Source organism: Heterocephalus glaber, unplaced genomic scaffold (genome assembly GCF_053883595.1).
Source record: "Heterocephalus glaber isolate CG9 unplaced genomic scaffold, H.glaber_assembly_v1.0 deba00001719, whole genome shotgun sequence".
In the NCBI taxonomy this organism is placed as follows: domain Eukaryota; kingdom Metazoa; phylum Chordata; class Mammalia; order Rodentia; family Bathyergidae; genus Heterocephalus; species Heterocephalus glaber.
The window spans coordinates 8,176,159-8,189,714 of record NW_028258432.1 but is presented as its reverse complement, the minus strand read 5'-3'; the positions used below and the strand labels follow the sequence as shown (position 1 = coordinate 8,189,714).

Below are 13,556 nucleotides of genomic sequence, written 5' to 3'. Positions count from 1 at the left end.
CAGAATCGTTTCCTTCCATGTGCTGTAAGGTGACCCCGCAAGAGACTCACCATGGCAAAGTGGCCCACACTCTCTTGTGGATGCAGTGACCTCCACACTGAATTTGTACTTCTCCATGGATGGCTTTGTCTCCTCTCTGACTCACTGTCACCCTGGAAGTTAAGACTGAGGACAATCACTGTCCCAGCCTATGGGAATCTGGGTGAGGGGTCTACTCAACCCTCCTTCCTGCCACAGCAGAAGGATGAGGCTACGGACCCCACACAATGAGCACTGTAAGATTCCACTCACACGAGGTGAGGTCCAGAGTGGTCAGAGGCAGCCGATAGGATGGCGGGGGCCGGGGGCTGGGAGTTCCTGTTTCATGGGCAAAGCTTCCGCTTAGAAGGCAGGAAAAGCTCCAGAGATGGATGGTGGTGGGCACACAGGAGAGTGAATGTACTCTTAATGCCCCGGAAAAATGGTGAAGATGGTGAATTCGATGGTATGTGCATGTTACTACAATATAAAAAAGGCTGAGGCTGCTGTCCAAATTGAAGTTCAGGCAGGGAGTGTTGTGTTTTACAGTGGAAGACTAAGAAGCCATCTGAGATAAAATCTTCAAAGGGCCTGGGGCTGGATATAAGGCTCAGAGGTAAAGCACATGCTTAGCACGCATAAGGTCCTGGGTTTCATCTCCAGCACTGTTTGGAATAAAAAGAAGGAAAGAAAATAAAAATGTTGCTTAGCACTGAAAGCTGATGACAAGGCAGTCACCACCTTCACCCGTCTGTCAGTGGAGCCATGGGCTCGACTGGCCACTGTGCTCGTCTCTTCACTGACCAGGACAGGAATATTTACTAAGGTGACTCTTCCCAAGTTCTTGACAATAGAAAAGATTCCTCTGCCTCGAAGCCCTTTTGAGCATCTCCTGCTCCTCACTGACCTTTATAGAGCAGAGTTGAAAGTGATCAGAAAAACACTAGTAGGAAGACACTCACTGAGCCTTATTGGTAAGAGCCAGAATAGAAATGGCTGCTTTCATGTCTACATCTGCCTTCTCTTGACACCCTGTGAGCTCCGTCAGGCACAGCTGTTTCCTACTTGCCTCAGTTTGCCTAGTGCCCAGCACAGGGCCCAGTATGAGAGGGCCGTTCGGGAATGCTCTGGAAGGAGGAAGAGAAGGGAGGGGTGGCTGTTCCTGCCCCCAGCTCGACCCCTTCTTGTTCAGATACAGGGAAGTTTGCCTGAGCCTGAGAGGTCACATCCAAAGTCACTTGCTGTTGTCAGTCAGCCGTGACCCAGGCCGGGGTCACAGCCAGACCTCCCGGTTCCGAACACAAGACTGCTCCCCCCGCCTTCTCCAAAACCTTAGCAGTCGCTGTGGCGTCTGATGACTTGAGTCCATTCTAATTAATACCCACCTAGAATAATTGGACTTTTGTGTTTCTCTTGTTTGTTTCTTTGATACCCCATGTTTGCCCAGCTAAAGTAAACTTTTCAAAGATAGGAAGCAGGGTAGGAGGCCTTGTTTTTAAACACTGATAAGTACAGGAGAATGCCTATGTCCCCATAGGGCTCGTTTAACTAACAAATTGCAGTTTCATGAGTCTACTGTATTTCTCACAATTGCCTTGTGTTGGGATCAAAAGAAAAACAAATAATTATGAGACCGCCAAGTTCTGGCCCTGTGACATTATCCATTTAAGCTTCATGGAAATCTGCAGGTGACGTTGTCTACGTCATTGCAGATGAAGCGGTCATGCCCAGGACTTAGCAACTGGTCCAAGGTTGCTGATGTTTAGGCAGCACAATGGCACTCAGCAGGCCCTCAAAAAAAGTTTGTTAAATGAATAAATGAACTCATATATATTTGTCTACACTATCTATACTCTTGCTCCTTTATTCTATTATTTGGAACTTTTGTTTTTTAGTAGTGGGGATCAAACCCAGGGCTTCATGCATGCTAGGAAGCAAGCACTCTACCACTGAACTACACTCCAGCCTTTGTCATTTTTGTAAGGTGCTAGGGCGACCTTAGAAATTATGCTCAGTCCCAACCACTAGGGTGCCAGTGTACTCAGTCGGAGAGAAAAGCACCTGAAAAGGGAAAATAATAAGCAAGGTTATTCTTGCTTTATTAATTGGGTTTTATTAATCCGTCAAGCCGATGAAGGAGAGGAGATGAGGAGGGGGTTGAACAATTTACCAGGTAATTTTTGTTTCAAATAGGGAAACAATGAAGACTCAGAGGAGAATCACGTTGCCAACTAGTCAGCTTTGGTCATGACAGATAGGGACCAAAAACAATTTTTTTAAGGTTGCTCTGCAACAGTTGCCCTGGTTCTCCTCAGTTTCTCCCACCAACACGACAGAGTCTGAGCCAAAAAAGAGCTCAGTGAAGACCCAGAAGCCTCTGCAGGGAGAGACCCCCTGGCAGCAGCACTGCTATCATTGACAGTGCCTGAGAGGACTCGACTGCACTTCTGAAACCTGCAGCAGCCCCTGCCTTCCTGTAAGCCAGCCAGCGACAATCAGGAGCTGCCTGGAGGAGCTGGGACAGGTGTCCCTCTCAGGGTTCAGCTGTTTATATCCCTGGCCTCAGAAAGTCTTGGAAAGGTTACTTCCACTGAAGGAGACGGTGCACTTGGTGGCACAAGCCTCCAGCCTGGTGACACAGTTTGGCAGTGATCAGCTACCCTGCTGTCACACTGGGATCTGTTTACAAAGTGAGGCTGGTGGGGCCAGGGTTTTAGCTCAGTGGTTCCGGCACCTGCCTTGCAAACGCAAGGTCCCAAGTTCAATCCCTGGTACCAAAAACACAGTGAGGCTGGGAGTGATGGAGTCAATAGTTTCATTTTGTCCTCATTGGATGGGGTGTGTGCTTTCTTTTCCACTCTGGATGTTGTCAAACTGTGTAGCAAAACGTTGTGCAAATATGATTAGTCAGCTCCAGGCCATTAATAATATGCTAGATAGAGTCGGCTCCATTCCAATTGATTTTTGGATTTTTGAAAATATCAAATATCCCCAAGAGGAGATCAAAGTCCCAGAAGAGTTGACACCAAAGAGTGAGATCTTGACCACCGCTGGGGCTGCCCCACGGATTCAGGAGATGGAGCAGCATGGTCCACCACCACTTGCCTCTTCGGGTGAATGAACCAGAGGTCCTGCAGCAGCCCTGAAAGGGAGGAGGGTGTCATAAGAAAACCTTATGTAGCTTCTGTGAGATCCTTGCAGACTGATGGAGGACAGAGCGGGGGACTCAGGCATAGCCAGAATGTGAAGAGAAGCAAACCTCACACACCTAAAACCCTCCGCCATCTTGTCCTTCCAAACATTTTTAGTTCAAATATCCCGAGACATGTCACACAAAGTAAGGTACAGGGGGACATATGAGAGATGGCCAGTGCTAGAAACTCAAACTTTGGGGACAGAAAATGGATTTGTATCCCAGCCCCTTGGGCTATAACAATGAGCAAGGTCGTCTCTCGGATGTCCTATTGCAGTAACTGTGAATTAAGGATTCATCATCACAAATTTCTTATTTCAGAAAAAGTATTTTCTCTGGACTGTGTCTACCTAAGAATTCAAATTCTAAACCCAGAGCCTAGATCCCTACAGCATTTCAGCTTCCTAAGCAGACCTACCCTCAGAAATTCTCCTGTCAGCCAGGCATGGTGGTGTATGCTTAGAATCTCAGCTACAAAAAAGGCTGAGGCAGGGGGATCACAAATTCTAGGCCAACCCGGGCAACTTAGCAACTTGGCGAGACCCCTCCTCCAAATGAAAAATAAAAACAGGACAAGGGTAGACTGCTTGGCGGACATATGCAAGACCCACATTTTTTGGGAAAAAAATTCCATACCACTTATCCAAAGATGACACACTCACCCATGGCCCATGCCATGCTTCCTTGCCAACATGTCGAGCCAAACAGGCCAACTGCTCCACCACTTCACGGGGACCATCAGCCAAGGCTCTGGGGAGGATGCCACTGGGGCTGCCTGTCCACGGGCCGCTCTGTGCCCGTGTCCTCCTTCACTGCGTGTACCTTGGGCACCCACCACCCAAAGACACTGGGATTGGGAGGGTCTGTCACTCTGTTCTCTTCCCTCTAAAGCATTCTGTGGCACTGTTACGATGACAGGGGAGTAAGAAGCCCTCGTGTGCTGTTGTGTGTCATAGTGTGACTATAGATAAAGATAACATACTGCACATTTCAAAAAGCGACAAGAAAGGAGTCTGAATGATTTCACCATAAAGAAATAATACACGTTTGAGGAGACAGATAAATTTAATCTGATTTAAACATCACACAAGGTATACATGTATCAAAACATCACATGGTACCCATTGATAACTTTTGTTTTTATGTATCCACTTAAAAAAACACTATGGTGTAACAACTCTGAACTTTAAAAAAGTACATGTTTGAATACATTAAAGTTTTTGAAAAGCAAAACAAAAATAAAATTTGCCTTCAGTCATTTTCGTTATTCTACTTAGTATTTTACACTTTTTTAAAATGCTGTTTTTCCTGTGTCTCTGAACCTACCTACGGTATTATTGGACTCAAAACTGCTCTGACATAAAGGAGGGAAAGGCTCAGGACAGTTTGGATAAATACAAGCATGAATCATTTCCCTCTTCCTCCTCCTCCTTGGAATGGTTCATCTTGGAATGGCAAGCTCTCCCCAGAACTGTGCCAAGGTAGATTCTCTTTAAGGACCAAGACTAGGATGGGGCTGGATCTCAGTGGTACAGCGTTTGCCTAGCTTGGGCCAGGACCTGGGTTCCATCCCCAACACCAAAAGGGGAAGAAAAGAACTGAGACAACCATTGTTGCCCTAAGGGGCCCATTTTCACTTTTTTTCCAATAACTGCAACGTTTTTATACTTACCGATTAACTCAAAGCACGACTGCAAAAACCCCAGGACCTACAGAGGATCAGGAGAGAAGGGAGGCTGAGAGGGGAAGGCCGGAGTGGCCCTGAGAAAGGCCCCCGGGGAGGGCCAGGCCCTGTGCTCTGCTGGAGCCCCTCCCACGTTGAGTTTGTTCCCACTGCGCCTACACCCCTCATGGTTGCCTTGAAGTTTACAAAAGTCCTGTCAGTTAGCCACAAACAGTTTAGATTTAATACATCTTGTGATTTTGTCCTGTAAAAAACCCCCAAAACTACAAGGGAGATAGTTGCTGTATTTTTCAACTTCATTCATAATAAAAATAGAAATGAAGATAAGGGAAAAATTAGAAAATGTTAAATTCCAGAGTAAAGGCAGAGTGCTACTCAACAGTTCCACTCTTTTTCTTTCAAGGAGAAAATGGACTCAAATGAGCGAGGATGGAGCCGCTGTGCTGCCACTGGGCAGGGCACGGTGTGCATTTTTCACCCTACTCCGCTGTATCTTTCCACCCTGGAAGGCGAGGGAATGGGGGATTCGTTGGGACCTGGAGAAGGTCACTGGCGGCCAGTTCTCTGCACTCTGCATCCTGCTGTCTGGCATTGTTACCACTTAGCTTTGACAAACCCTAGGATGATGACAAACAGGTGGCCCGGCCGTGGAAGTAATCAGGAAAACAAACCATGGTGGCTCATTTGGGATCCTTTTCTGTGGGGGACGTTAGCAGACAAATAAGTCCAAGAATAATAGGAAATGGCATGTTAGACCAACCATGGATGGGAAAGCAAGGGTCATAGCAACAGGAATTGCTCTGTTCATAGGTGGTGAACGAGAGAACCCGAACCGAAACCTCAGATCCTCACTCCCCCTATCCAAGGCTACGGAGAGAAGTGTCGTCTGTTGGGTATTTTCTGTGTTCAGGCACTTTGCCCATTTCCTCATCCAATCTCCACAGCAGGGGAACCATTATCCCCACATGCAGAATCAGAGACCCCGGACTCAAAGTGGGTAGAAAATTTGTCCAGTGTCTGTTGATAGGAAGAAGGAGGTGGTTATAAATGTTGTACCTTCCTGTTCTATTGTCCCCCCAACCTAAACATTGTAATGCCGCCGTTCAGGAGTTCGGATATGTCTTTGGGTACATCTAGAGCATCCATTTGTCCACAGACTGAGTCAGTGACTCTGCTATCCCCTTCTGCAAGGCAACAACAGTCTCAGCATCCAGCCTCCCTGATGCCTCTCGAAGTACACTGAGCTGGGAAATAACCTTCCAGCAGGCTCGCAGTGGCCTTGTCCACCAGGAGGGAGAAGAAACCTTCTTCTTTCTAGATAAGGATTTTCTGTTAACCTCAGCACCCGTGGCTATGTGTTCAACTTTCATTGCTGTGCCTTTGAGAGTTGTGGACAATCATGGTGTATAATTAAAGCCAGTTAGTTTTAAGCTAACTCCAGAAACATTCTAAGCCAGCAGCACAGGCTCAGGAAGGGAGCCAGGTACTAGGGAATGTTTTCAGGCCCATGGAAATGCTCCCCCACACCCATTTCTTATCAGAGTGAGGGGCTCCATTTTGCTCTTACCCACATGACAGACAGCAGGGACCCATCCAGGGTACCCTTGGAAACCTACCCTGGCAACCTGCCATGGCCTATGCCTGCATCGAGGACGCATGGCAAGGCCACACAGTGGCGGCTGGCTCCGGGGGAGGATGTCACTAAGTGCACTGCCACTCTGTCATATGCGTAAGGTCACGGGGCCAGAAGGCTCAGCCCCCAGAGCGCCGCCTGCCCCGCTCCTGCCCACCCTCCTAAGCCCAAGTGTGGTGACATAAGGCTCACCTTGCATGTGGAAACGAGGTCACGTGTGCGACAGTATGGCTCAGGGCTCGAGGAACAGGGGAAGCCTGGGCAGGTATTAAGGTGTTGAAGAATTTATGAGATGATCCAAGATACGCTCACTGGGGCCAAGTAAGGAGGGCTGGCCTGACTTCCTCATGCTCGTCTCAGAGAGAAGTCCATGAGGCTGTGCCCACCAGGCTCCACTTAACTCTCCCCAGGACATAGGGTCAGTGAGTGACTTGTATGTACTAGAACTTACCCAAGGCAGGACAGGATGGCCATCATGAAGGCTTAGCCACTCCAAGGCAGGGAGCAAAGCCAGCTTCACACAATCCCAGTCATCTTTGCCATGAGAGGGAGGCAGAAGCCATTCTTCAAAGACATCTTGGGCACATGGATGGCCATCTGCCTCTTCAAAGGGGTGTCCAAGTCCCCAGAGAGCAGCAGAGAAAGGAAGGAAGAGAGAGGGCAGTCTGACCTAAGAGGTCTCGCACAATAGATGTACAGGCCCTGTGATGCTCTGGGGAAAGTCAGCAACCAGCGTCCTCTGGATTCTGGTCACCAAGGAAGGGGTGACAAATGACATACGTTCCTCAAAGTGAAACAGACCACAAAACTAAAAGATGAATCAAAGAGCCAGAGATGAGCTGGCTAGACAAGGCTAGATTTGTTTCTTAAGTTGCAGAATATGAATGCCCAGAAGAGACGAATCCTCCCTGCTTTGTACTGGATCAGCACCGCCTCCCCGCGCCCCCCCCCGCCCCATCCCCACCCCACCCCCCCGCCCCATCCTCACCAAACCCTTCCCCGTCAGCAGGTTCACCTGCCTGGCTGGCGCTTCATGGTTTGGGGACTGGCGCCATCTGCTGTCAGGTTGTCCCTCTTGCTAGGTAAATGACCTTTCTTTTTAAAAGTTCTGCAATTCGCATAGCCACAACAATAAAGCTTTTATCCACTGTCTGCATCTACCTTTGGGCATTTTTAGTCTTCAAAAACAGTAAAAATTACCCAGTAGTCCATATCAAAATTCTCTTCCTCCCCTCACTCCACACAGGGACGTGGAGGGCAGGACACACACACACACACACACACACACACACACACACACACACGCCTTTATATCAGAGGCCAGGAAGGACCAGCAATGGCCGCTTATTCGGAAAACATTAGTGGACAAGGTAAAGTGGAGATCGAGCTTTGTTGGCAATCCACTCGGTGAGTTAAATACCGAGGTGAGCGTGCTCTTTGGGGTCATGCCGTTCCATGTCCTCACTGGTCACACTACTTGCTGCAAAATGGCTCTGTAAAGAAGGACACACACAGATGCATATTCCCCACAGACTTGGTTCCCAAGCCAGCACGAGGTGGGACCAGCTGCTGGGCTGGCCCAGGAGCCCAGTGTTTAAAGAGTAGATTAACTGATAGAATCAGTTGATTCACTGATACATTCGCTGAGTACCTCCATGGCCCAGGCACTAGACGCTGCCAACAAAGCAGAGAAAAGATCAGAAATGTAAACGCAGAATGTAAATAGTGTGCAAATTGTAGTTGGGAGACAGACAACAAATAAGTAAAGATACTTTCTTATGAGTGTAGCTGTTATAAGGGAGGTGAACCAAGCTGTGATGATTCTGTAGTGAGAAGGCCCGTGTGGGGTCTCCCAGTTGACCCTGAAAGGCAGAAAAGCTCTAGGGGAACCCTGGGGAGGGGCGAGGTGTGAAACGGAATTTCAACACAATCTTTTCTCTGTCAGAAAACAATGCTTTGGCCAAGATGAACATATTGTGTGGACAGAAATGAACAGGAACTTTCTAGTGGTGATGGTTTCCTACAGAGGAAGTGAATTAGCTATTGTGTTCAGTTTTGAAATTCTAGATTACTTTTTAAAAATAAGAGGACCGTGACACGGGCTACAGCAAGGGAGATGGCAAGGCCACTAGGTGGCGCCGTAGTCCCAAAAATGGGTTGGACCCCAAACAGGCAGAACCGGTGCCGGGAGTCCTTGGTCCTCTTTCCCTAGAGGGAAGGGTAGTCTCTTAAACCTCTCCACCTGAGGTCCTAACAAAGGCTTGCTTTCCCTTTTTCAAGAACATGAGCTCTGTATTACACCTCCTTCGCACTGTGTTATATCTCTCCTCCAGGCCCACAGCACCCAGGGTCCCCTCCGCCCTCCCCAGGAGCCCGAGGCTGTGGAAGTAAACGGAAAGTTGGATGCGCTCTGCCCTTCTCGTTCCCGCTGGAAGACTTGCAGGAATGTGTTTGTTGGGAATAGGGATTAAAGAGCCCTGATAATTGGGCACAAACTCTGGGGTGGAAGAAGACTTTTTGTCATTTAGGAGACTGAGTAGAAGACTCAGCCGGAGTTCCAGTACTGAACAACTTGCCCAGCATAGTGACAAGTGCTTTGCATCCATTTTAACTCCTCCATAAGGAAGGTGCTGCTGCAGTCCAAGCGAGGAATCTGAGGCTCGGGAGGTACATGTTCATTTACTATAAAGAGGGCTTTTAAAGCAATTAGGGAAGATTGAAAATCAATCTGGGAAGCCCTTGATCAGAGCTGTGAATAGGGAGATTCTTATGATTGTGGGCAGGTAGATTAGATAATATTCACAGTCTCTTCCAAATACCAAAATCTCCAATTCTGTTTTGTGCTTTAGGGTCTGAGGGTGATGGAAAGACAGTAGGAATGTGTAGCTTTAGACTTCAATCCTGAAGAACACAAGACCATGCTTGGGGAAGGACAGTCATGAAGAACTAGTTTGGACAAGGAAGATGAATCTGGTTTAGGATTAAGTTGTTTTTTTGTTTTTTCATTTTGTTTGGTATAGCAAGAGGAAGATTTGTTGTTTCCTAAGGTATTTTAGGAAGTCTTCATGGGGGGAGGGGGGATACATACGTCAGGTGAGACAAAATACCAGACACCCAAAGTTAAAGGGGAAAGGGTTTATTTAGCTCACAGTTTGTAGAGGTTTCAGTTCATAATTGGCTGGATCCAAGGCAGGGTGGCACAGCAGAGGGGCAACAAACAGTTCATGGCAGTGGAAGACAACAAAAGCAACAAGGGACCTTAACAGTGCCTTTCTGCCCCTTTAGCATTCTATCTAGGCTACTGGGATTAGGGAAGTGGCAAACCACTCAGTGAATGATATAGTAATCACACACCCTTAATCCCAGCATCACGAACTCTAGATCCAGCCACCTCTGAAAAAGCACCATCTAAGACTGCATGAGGCTTTGGGGGGACATTTAGACACAGCCATAACAGAAGTCCAGCCTGGACAAAGGCCCAGAGTGAAGACCAAATCTAGGATAGGTCCTAGGACAGCCCAGCTGGGTCCTCAAATGGAGAGCAGGTCAGCATTCTGCTGTCACAGATGTCTTCCTGTCACCCACTGGGCTACCTCCTCCTCCTCCTTGGTGCCAGGGGCCCCCAGGCTTTGAGTTTCTGGCCTTGGCTGGAGTTTTCACTCCTGCACTGGTTAAAGGAGAGGCTTCCTGAAGGGCCGAGCCAGAAAGCTGCTGACAGTGGGTGGGGCATACCCAGGGCACCAACCAATGCATTGGGATTTATCCTAAACTGCCAAGGGGATAGAGCAGGAGAGGAACATGGAGGAAGCCAGGTTTTAGGAAGAATAGCTGTGGGTAGGTAGATACAGGCTTGATCCGAGACTGGAAGCAGGAGCTTGCCGGAAGGATTGCTGGATTGGCCGAAGGGTTGGATTTCCTGTCTGTGCCATTTATACCAGCTGCTCCCTCCACCCTCTGTCTCCACACTCTTGCCCTTGGCTCCAGCTGAAGGCTCCTGCAAAGTCCTTAGGAGCCCTTCGAGCCCAGCCCAGCTCCCACCCATGGAACTGTGTTCAATACTGTTATCAAATTACAACAAGCCTGTCTCTGTGCTAGACAGTCAGCACTTTGAGGACAGGGATTGTATTTTACTCTCCTAGGGTTCAGCAATGCGGCACAAACAGTGACAAGTGAGGAGAAGGGGCTGGATGCATGGGTGGATGAATGAATATATTCAGAGGTAGCATTTCCAAGTAGAGTGACATGAGCACAATAAGGAGCAGAGCAGAAAACAAAAGATGTGTTCCTGTTCCCTATACACCTATCCTCAAAAGCACATGGAGACCTTGTTTTTTCCAGGATCCTTTGGGACCCTGGAGGATTCGCAGAATGCTGAAGCTGCCACGTCCTCAGCAGCTGGTAACAGCCACTCCTCTTCGTGAGAAAAATCTCCTGCTGCACAGTAACTGAACTGGCCCTTTTTTATTTATTTTAATTTTTATTTTATTTTTTGGTACCGGGGACCGAATTCGGGACCTTGTGTTCGTGAGGCAGGTGGTAGAACCACTGAGCTAAATCCCCGGCCCTGAACTGGCCCTTTTAAAAATCAATTTTATGCCACTGCCTGGGCTACAGGCATGGGAGCTTTCTTCCTCTGGATGAGTGATTTTTTTTTTCAAGACACAAATATAAATCACTACTTCTACATCATATCGGCTATGCTTCTGATCTAAGTCATCATGTAGGCACTGGGTCACTCCCATGGTTGTGTAATGGGTTTGTCACACATCTGGACATCTGTCTGTGATATTGATCTACATTTACTGGTGTCTCTGCTGAGTCCAAGGGACATGGTTGGAGCCCTGGAAATTGCAGTCAACATCTGCTTTATTTCCTTCTCTGGGAAGAAGCATAAAGTGAAAGAAGAAAACTTCAGAATTGGATGTGGCCTTTACTGGCATAGATCTATAACAGTTTCCCTGAATTGTGCTCTCCCCTCCCCAATTATCTAGCTTTGAAGCCTCCCTGCTCAGAAGAGGCCAGAAAGTAGAATGGTCAAGCACTTTTACCTCAGCTCTGCTAATCTTCATTGTGCGGCTTTGGGGAGATGACTTAGCCACGGCATTCCCATCTGTCAGACTAAGGGACTTCCAGTACTTGCACGGACACAGTATGACCATGCACTTTGGAGGGTACTTCGCAGGGAAGCACTTAATGAGGAGCTGTTCTCATCTCCTTCTGAACCACCCTGTCTGGTCCCTCCTCTGATGTGTGGTCTCTTTCACGGCTGAGACAGGCTGTTCTGGTTATTGTAGGATAGCAACTAAAAAGTGCTGTAAATCTCACACACCCACACACACACACACACACACACACACACAAATCTCAGTCTTCCCAGAACACAGCCTCTTCAGGGAAATACAATGAAGTCTGAAGGTGATCTGTGAAGTGGTCTCTCTCACTTGGCCAAGCGTGGATCCCGGGGTTCCAGTTTTCTTGCAGTGACTCCAGCTTTATTCCACCAATCCGCAGTTCCCCAGGGACACAGAAGACTCGCGGTGACAGTGTCCCCAAAGTCTGGACGTGTGCCTCCCAGATATGCATCTTCCATGAGGAATATCCCATTCTATCCTCCAACCCCACAGGTGAGTGTTTCCAGGCTGGGCTCTAAGGTGCAGACAGAGCACACAGCAGGGAAACACAGGTCTCTGAACTCTGTTGATGTTTGCTGAGTGTTTCCAAGTGGAGGCCTAGTCTTTACCTAACACCCTCCCTGGGAAGAGAATAATTATTCCCCCAAACATAAGTTAGCTTGTGTGTCTATCCTCTGTGTATTGTTTTTCCCATTAAGTTTATTGGTACATTTCCGGTATAAAATACAGTTACATTCATCATTGGGATCTTGTACCATTACATGAGTATCTTGGTTCTTATTTTTTTCCCCTTCCCTTGCCCTCCCTTCACCCCCTCCACCCTTCCCTATTTGCAAAGACCTTGTTTCCATGTTTTTTCCTCTTCTCATATTTTTTTCTTTCTCTTTTTTCCCTTCCCCTAGCCCTCCCAATTCCCCTGCTCTTTTAGACCTTTTCTTCCTGTTACACAATATCAGTTATACATTTTTTAAATTACAATATCAAGATCTAGGAGACATTACCACAGATTTTACAGAATTTAAAAGGATATAGAAAACATATTACAAAAATCTGTTTTGAAATAAATTTGACAACTTCTAAGAAGTACCTTGGAAGACAAATTAATGAAATTAACTCTGGAGGAAATATAAAATTTGAATAGCACCTATTAAAGAAAGTATATTCCTAGCTTGAAAACCTACCTATATGACAACAGCAGGCTCATAAACATTTTAACTGATAAATTATATCAAACAATTAAAACAGAAAAAAGAAGGAACACTTCTCCCCTCATTTCAGGAACTCAACATTGTGCTAATCCTAAAACTGGATAAAGATAATAGAAGAAAAAAGTATGAACATAGGTAGAAATTTGTTTAACAAAACAAACTATTGGAAGTCAGATCTGGCAGTATGTAGAAAGTGGTTTTGTTATAGGGATGGCAGTGTTGGTTCAGCGTTGGAAGATCCACCCCCAAAAGTCATCATTTTAACAGAGGAAAGGAAAAAGCCATATGATCCTGTCACTAGTTGGAGAAAAAGTATTGGACTAAATTCTATAGTTGTTCATGGTAAAGCTATCAGGAGACTAGAAGTAGAACAGAACCTTCTCAACAGATTAAAGACATGTACTCCATACTTCCAGTGAGAATGCCTTATACAAATGGAGAAAATACAATGCTTTCTCCCTAAGGTGGGGAACAAGGGCAGATATGCTTACTCTTTATCTGTCCATTAAACTTTGAAACCTAGACCCCACCAAAATAGTCTGGCAATAAAATGACACAACTAGGATAGGATTGGCACAGCAGAAGCAAAATCTTTATATGTAGATGAAATGATCTTCTACAGAGAAAATACTAAGAAATCTCTAGGAGCCCCTAGAACTTGTATTTGAGTTTAGCAGGATTAGAAAAC

The 13,556-nt window shown here is 46.9% G+C and overlaps 1 pseudogene; it reads left to right on the top strand.

Annotated features, from left to right (window-relative positions):
* The first annotated feature begins 330 nt into the window (after positions 1-330).
* Positions 331-13,556, top strand: part of LOC101702103 (GPI ethanolamine phosphate transferase 3, catalytic subunit-like) — a 74,741-nt pseudogene continuing 61,515 nt past the window's right edge.